Source organism: Delphinus delphis, chromosome 2, assembly GCF_949987515.2.
Source record: "Delphinus delphis chromosome 2, mDelDel1.2, whole genome shotgun sequence".
NCBI lineage: Eukaryota > Metazoa > Chordata > Mammalia > Artiodactyla > Delphinidae > Delphinus > Delphinus delphis.
Window position 1 is genome coordinate 145,024,744 of NC_082684.1, and position 7,012 is coordinate 145,031,755.

At 46.6% G+C, this 7,012-nt stretch overlaps 1 protein-coding gene across 5 annotated transcripts in view; it reads right to left on the reverse strand.

Annotated features, from left to right (window-relative positions):
- Window positions 1-5,060, reverse strand: part of CGNL1 (cingulin like 1) — a 156,614-nt gene extending 151,554 nt beyond the window's left edge. For all 5 annotated transcript variants that reach the window (XM_060005909.1, XM_060005908.1, XM_060005906.1 and 2 more), the window contains exon 1: window positions 4,995-5,060. The gene's annotated coding sequence lies outside the window, so the exon portion shown is untranslated. The remainder of the gene's footprint in view (window positions 1-4,994) is intronic.
- Window positions 5,061-7,012: the final 1,952 nt, after the last annotated feature.

Here is a 7,012-nt window from a genome sequence, read left to right on the forward strand (position 1 = left end):
CAAAGAGATAAGCAAGGGTGAAAGGTTATTAATAATAAAGGGGCTTTATAGACTTAAGAAAACTACAAAGTATATAACAGCCTGAGCCATTACGTACTCTACCAAAGGCAAGCAGAAAGCCCTGTGATTGGACAGCAGGGGATAAACCCGCCCTATAAAACAAGAGGCTGAAATATTCCATGTTCATGACAAAATGCCCTGTGCTCTAATCCCAAACACTAACTCCATGATGACCCTCCATCGAGCTGATCCTTCTTAGGGTGAAATATAGAGCTAGAGCCCATTGCAGTAATGGGCACACACGCGGTAACCCTGTTTTCAACTTAACCTTTCCTAATTATAGCTCCGCACGCCTCTAAACCCTTCTGACCTGTAATTTTAAGAGCTTGAGGTACTTAACAAGGCAGCAAAGTTTTGTTTTTGTTGCTAGTACCACATAAATAGGAACTGAACGTGCACGGCTTCGTTTTGCTCCAGAATATTCGACACTGAACTTTGTTTTTAATCTCTTACCCAAGGACCAATTATCTCCAGAAATTCAGAGGTTTGCAGAACTTGAAGAAATGTGGAGACAATGTCTCTCTAACCTAGGATTTGGGATCCATTCAGAGCCTTTCTAAACAGCCTAATCTATCCTCTCCGTTTAAAAAAACCCAGAAAAATAGGATTTCATAGAATTTCCCTTGGGATGATAAGCCCGCAGTGATCTTCGGTCTAACATTACGCATCGTCCCGTAGAGGAAAACAGTAAATCAATCCAGATCTAAGGGGACTGTGGTGTTAGAAAAACAAGGCACAGAAAACTCAATTTCCCAATCAGTTCTGCTTTAGAGGCACAAGGAGCAGTGGAAAGGCCTCAGCTTTGAATTCAGGCAGACCCGAGAGCTCTGGAACCTCAGCTCTGCCACTCCTCTAGAGCGCCTGAGCTGCCCAGGATCTCATTGGGCCTCAGTTTCCTCATCTGTAAAATGAGGCCACTTCCACCTGCCCCTCAGGAACGTACAGGTTTTAAAGCAACAGAGGGCAAGTGCCCCGCTCGCTACCTGACACGTGAAAGGTGGACAGTCAACAAATGTAACTACTCTTACAACCCTGGGGTTATTAGTCCTGTGAGTCACTTGTTTGGAAACCACCTTCCCAAGGAAAAGCAGTGTGAAGTCCAGTTTCCTGTCTGTCCAAGGAAACCTGAGCTAAAGGGACAACAGTATGATAAAGAACGAACATCCACACACTGGCCGGAGCCGCAGACAAGAACCGACCCACCTGCTCTCAAAGTGCAATGGCTGCTGTTACCCTCTTCCCAGCTCAGTTGCACAGGAGGGGTAGCCTCTACTCACTAAGCTGAGGTTGCCAGTTACCATCATGGCAAAAAGGGATCCAGCCACGTACTCCGCCAGCTTCCCAACACCGGTCGTATCCCTGCACTGCTTGCCTAAGTACTCCTTAAGCAAATCGCACCTGCCAGAATCCTAACTCCTCCTTCCTCACTCCTCACTTTCCCTTGGCAGGATCGGCATACAAACCCCTCTCGTCCATCAGAAAAGTATCTGAAGTCAATTATTTAAAACTTGACGTAAGGACTTAATAAAATAATTTAAACCCAAGAAGAGCTTTTCTTGTGTCTGCTTTGCCAGTGAATTGACAAGGTATCTATACACCCAGGGGAGGCGAGCCAGGTGGTACCCGGCTCCCCCCCCCCCAGTTCTTCATGCTCATCGTGCGTCTAAGAGTTCCCAACTTACTATAACCCCTAGTTTACATCTCCACCAGATTTCAAGCTCCATACCCCGTTTACCACGAGATCGGTGAATGATAACAGAGCTTAGCAAGGACTGGGGGCTTCATAAGAACTGAATTTGTTATATGACTGAATAAAGAAACCACAAAAACAAAAATTTGGTATGAATTTAAGATGAAGCACTCTCTCTCCCAGGGATATTGGTTTGGGGGACGGAGGACAGTGCCTGAAGAAGGAAAGTGGGGTCGGACTGGGGCATTTGACTGAAAACTCCAATCAGCTTCCCCTACGTGAAAGCCGGTCAACCCTGGTGCTCTTTCCATCAAATCCCCCTTTCTTCTCTTCTACTTTCAGGGTTTTCATGGTATAACTTGTTTCTTGATAACAGCAATGTCATGTGACAGAATAAAGTAAGCACTTGGTCATTCATGGAAAATTACCCAATTTTCAATTCCCCTTGAACTTTGTTTTTCTCCTCTGATGCCAACCTTTCAGCCATTTCACTGCCCTTTAGTGCCAGGATCAGAGGAGGCAAAGAAAGGAAGAGCACAAAATCAGTTGTGTTTTTTAAAAGGGTCAATGGCACCTCTTAGATAAATGGGTTGCAGGCAGGGCTGGGGACAGAGGGAGTTAAGGAGGCCATTGAATCCTTTAAACCATCCCCAACCCCATCAATACAAGCAAATTAACTATCCTTACGTGAAGGGGGGGGAAAAAAGCCAATAGGGAAGTCTATTCTTAACACAAATCAAAGATCAGTCTTCTGAATGCTGCATACCCTTTCTCTAAATAAAGAAGCCCCTCACTAACTCTTTCTTCACTTACTTTCTTCTAATCACTTTAGAATATTAGAGTTACTACTAAAAAGGGAGAAATGCTTAAATAAATCTGTTAGGTCCATAGTTACATATACTTTTTCTTGCTTTTTTTCCAGAATGTACCATTATATTCACAGTTTAACCATTGCTGTTCAGGTGTAACTTTTCAGGCACTAGGAGTTTGACAGCATCATCAACATTTTGCCCCTAAATGGAGATAAGATTAGCAAGTTAACGAACCAGTCAGTAACATGGCTTCATTTTGTTGGCCTGGTCCAAAAAAACAAAAAAACTCAACAGTAGGAAAACACTTTCCATATGGTCTTCTTCCCCCAAAGGTTGAGGATTCCGGCCAGGGGCCACCCTGTGAGACCATGCCCTCCACATAACCTCCATTCTCAAGCCAAGACAGTTAAGCCCAATGCCGCGGCCCCACTTCCAGCAACTGAGCACAGGGATAGGAGCAGCGCGTGGTAATGGAAGATGGGAAAGAGAGAGAAACCAACTGGGACCCAACTCTACCATTTTGAATTTTTTCAAAATGAATGTTCTTTTGACTCACGTTAGGAGCTAGAAATGAACACAAACTTTCCTCCAACTCTGGAGGGCATTCTCTTAAAAGAATGTCACACCACTACTAATAAAAATGTCACCTAGAGGGCCAGCGCCTAAGAAAAAAATGAAATCCACTGGTTTGTGGCCACGTAGCATACAGGTGGGAATCGAATACAAACATCATACTTAGGTACCACAGTAAATTAACCAAGATCCCAGGAGACTGTCACAATAACACACTATAAGAAAACATATGCTCAAATTCAGTCAATGTATCCATATATTCGATTTTTCCTTATGCCTATTTCCCTATCATTTTTAAGATCATTAGACAAGTGGCAAAGGTCTCACCTCAGATGTGTCATGCTACTGTAGGCACCAATTCCTTAATTCAGATATTATGCTATCAACAAGAAAGATACACTGTGTTAATTACATCTGCTGGGCTTAATCACACAGTGGGAATAAGCCCGATCTACACAATGAAGCTTAACACACATATTAACACATATTAATATCAACTACATTAATATCAACTACAAAATAATAAGGACCTTGTCAGCTTGCATTCTTAAAAAATTTCCCCACACATTTATGCAGAATCATAATCTGTGCCAGAGGATCTCCAAAAGCTGATGGATTTCTAAATTATTTTTCCTCCTTTTAATCTGAAATCCTTTCCAAATAGGACAAGTCAAACTATCACTTAATTTCCCTGAATAAGAACCCTGTAGCATAACCTTGACCCTTGCAAGGACTTCATGACTTTAATCCCTCCACTGTCACCTCCTTGGCAGAAAGTGCACTAGCAATATTTTCTGTGAAGAGAGAGGTAGAAGCAGAGGGAACTCCAGAAAAACGCACCATCTACAGTTTAAAGTTGGAAAGCACCAGCCCACAGGTTTTTCAGGTGCAAAGGTGGATTACACAAGGCAGAATCGAGAGCAGCTGAGATGATCTCCTCTTAACAGTTCAGAAAGTGGGTGTGGAAAGCGAAAAGCACAACCCAAAGCATATTAGAATCACCTGGCTTTTTAAATTCCATTGCTCAGGCTGCGCCCCAGACCAGCTAAATCAGGATCTCTAGAGGTGGGACCTAGGCATCAGAATTTTTTAAAACTCTCTAGAAGTGCAGCCAAGTTTGAGAACCAATACCCAAAAGAAATCCGCAACGTGTTTTGAACAGCGCGTTGTGAGCAGCGTTGGAAAGGCACCGCAGCCTTGGGGTGAAGGGGTATACACAGAGTAAATATACAAAGTTTTTTAAAAAAATCCTCTGTAACTAACTCCAACATGACAGCCAAGCACCTGTGTAGAGGCCAAACAGTGATGCAACTTGGAAAAGTCCCTTGGAAAGCTAGGATGTGTGCCGTACGTTTGGCGGGGTCTTTCAGGACGACCTGCCTGGACCGGGAAAGCCAGGGAGAGAGGGACGCCCACCCGCCCTTTCTTTTCAAGGGATGGTCGAGACCAGCACGCCCAGAAATAAAGTAAAACAGAGTCGACAGGGACCGAGGTGCTCGCTTGGGTCCGGGAGGAACCCTGGCTCACTCGCAGCAGTCACTCAAGCCCGAGGGTCGAGGCAAGGGTGCTAAGGCTGCCAGCCCCTCTTCACTACACGGCGGTCTCGGAGCCCCTCCCTCGCCCCGGCCCCGACGCGGGCCCCCGGGAACCCGACCATCTGTCCTGCACGTCTCCCCGCCAGGGCGCGCGAGCGGGAGCCAGGAGCGCACTTTACAGCCCCCGGGACCCGCGCGCCTGGTGGCGGGCGCGGCGCGTCGCGCGGCTCGGACGGCGGGCCCGAGCCCCTCCGGACCCCGCCGCCCACGACGACACCTCGGCCTCCCAATCCAAGTCCCCGCGCCCGCTCCCGGCTCACTTACCGCCGCCGCCGCCCGGGTCCCGCTCCCGCTGCAGCCAGCAGAGCCCGGCCCGAGTGCAGGGACCGCGGCGCCGCCAAGAGGCCGGGCGAGCCCGGGCCCCGCCCCGCCCGCCCTCGGGGAGGAGGGGCTGGGGCCGGGGCCGCCCGGGTTGGGGAGGCCGGCGCACGCCCCCCGCCCCACGCCCGAGCCGGCTAGTCCCGCCCGCTCCAGCAGCTCGGCGGGCCTTCCCTGCACTCCCGCGTGCCCTCGTGCCGCCCCGGCCCTCGGGACAAGTCTCCCCGCACCCCGACACCGCGCCTACTCGGCTCGGCCGGGACGCGCCCGCCCCTCAGCCAGCACCTCTTCCCCATCCCACCGCATCAGGCCTCACACTCCTCTCCAGCTACGCTTTGTCCTCACCCTTCCCCAGATAGGAATGTCCTCCCACCTCCCCTCCGCCGTCTCCGGTACTCTTCACCTCCGAACCCCGGCAGTTCCAAATTCCCCGTCTCCTAGGAGCCTTGCCTGTTCCGCACCCCCGACTTCCCTTCTGTCCCTTCCCCATGGCCCCTTGGCCCAGTTTTCTCCCTACCCTTACAGGCAGACTTTTTCTCCCTACCTGGTAAGAAACTTTAAGGTATAACTTTTCTCCTACCACAATCAAATCTGCAAGTGTTTATTGAGCACCTACGAAGTCTAGAAATACTGGTGGAGGTGTCGCCAATAATAAATGTCCGTCCCTGTTAGGGAGGCAGGGAAGTGAGATGCGTAAGGTCACACAGCTGATGGTAGTAGGACTGGGATTAGAAGTCAGATTTCTGGTATCTTGTTGAGGCCCGCTCCAGGGGAAACTGCAGAATGCCGACCAGCTGCGGGAATTTGAGCAAAAAACGTTTTCTTACCTGTGAAATGGGAGGATACCCACCCCACCAGGTTGTGAAGATTACCTAAGAAAACAGACATGGAATATCACACAACCTGTGCTAATAAGTAAATGTTTGTTGACGTATGGAATGAAATAGACACTTGAAAATTCAATAATTTAAAATTACAATATAGAAAAACAAAAAGTAATAGTGAATGCAAGAAAACATTGGCAAATCATATCTGATAAGGGATTAATATCCAAAATATATAAAGAACTCATACAACTTAATAAGAAAAATACACTCTGATTTTAAAGGGGGCAGAGGATCTGAATAGACATTTTTCCAAAGAAAACGTACAGATGGTCAACAGGTACGACAAAAGGTGCTCAGCAATCATCAGGGAAATGCAAATCAAAACCACAATGAGCTATCACCTCACACCTGTTCAGAATGGCTATTATCAAAAGGTCAAGAGATAACAAGTGTTGGTGAGGATGTGGGAATGTAAATTGGTTTCAGCCACTATGGAAAACAGTGTGGAGGTTCCCCCTAAATTAAAAATAGAACTACCATATGATCCAGCAATTCCACTCCTGGGTATTTATCCAAAGAAAATGAAAACTCTAACTTGAAAAGATATATGCACCCCCAATGTCATTGCAGCACTATTTACAATAGCCAAACTATGGAAGCAACCTAAATGTCCCTTGATGGATGAATGGCTAAAGAAGATATAGTATAAACATACAATGGAATATTATTCAGCCATTAAAAAGAAGGAATATGATTCAGCCATAAAAAAGGAAATCCTGACATTTGCGACAACATGGATGGACTTTGAGGGTATTGTGCTAGGTGAAACAAGTCAGAGAAAGACAAATACCATATGATCTCTCTTATATGTGGAATCTACAAAAACAAACAAAGAATAAGCTCAGAGAATAGATACAGAGAACAGATTGGTGGTTACCAGGTGGGAGGAACTGAGGGGGTTCAAACGGGTGAAGGGGGTGAAGGGAGTAAAAAGTAAAAACTTTCAGTCATAAAATAAGTCATGTGGATGTAATGTACAGCATGGTAACTATAGTTGATAATACTGAATTACATATTTGAAAGCTGCTAAGAGATTAGATCCTAAAAGTTTTCAGCACAAGGAAAAAAATCTTTGTA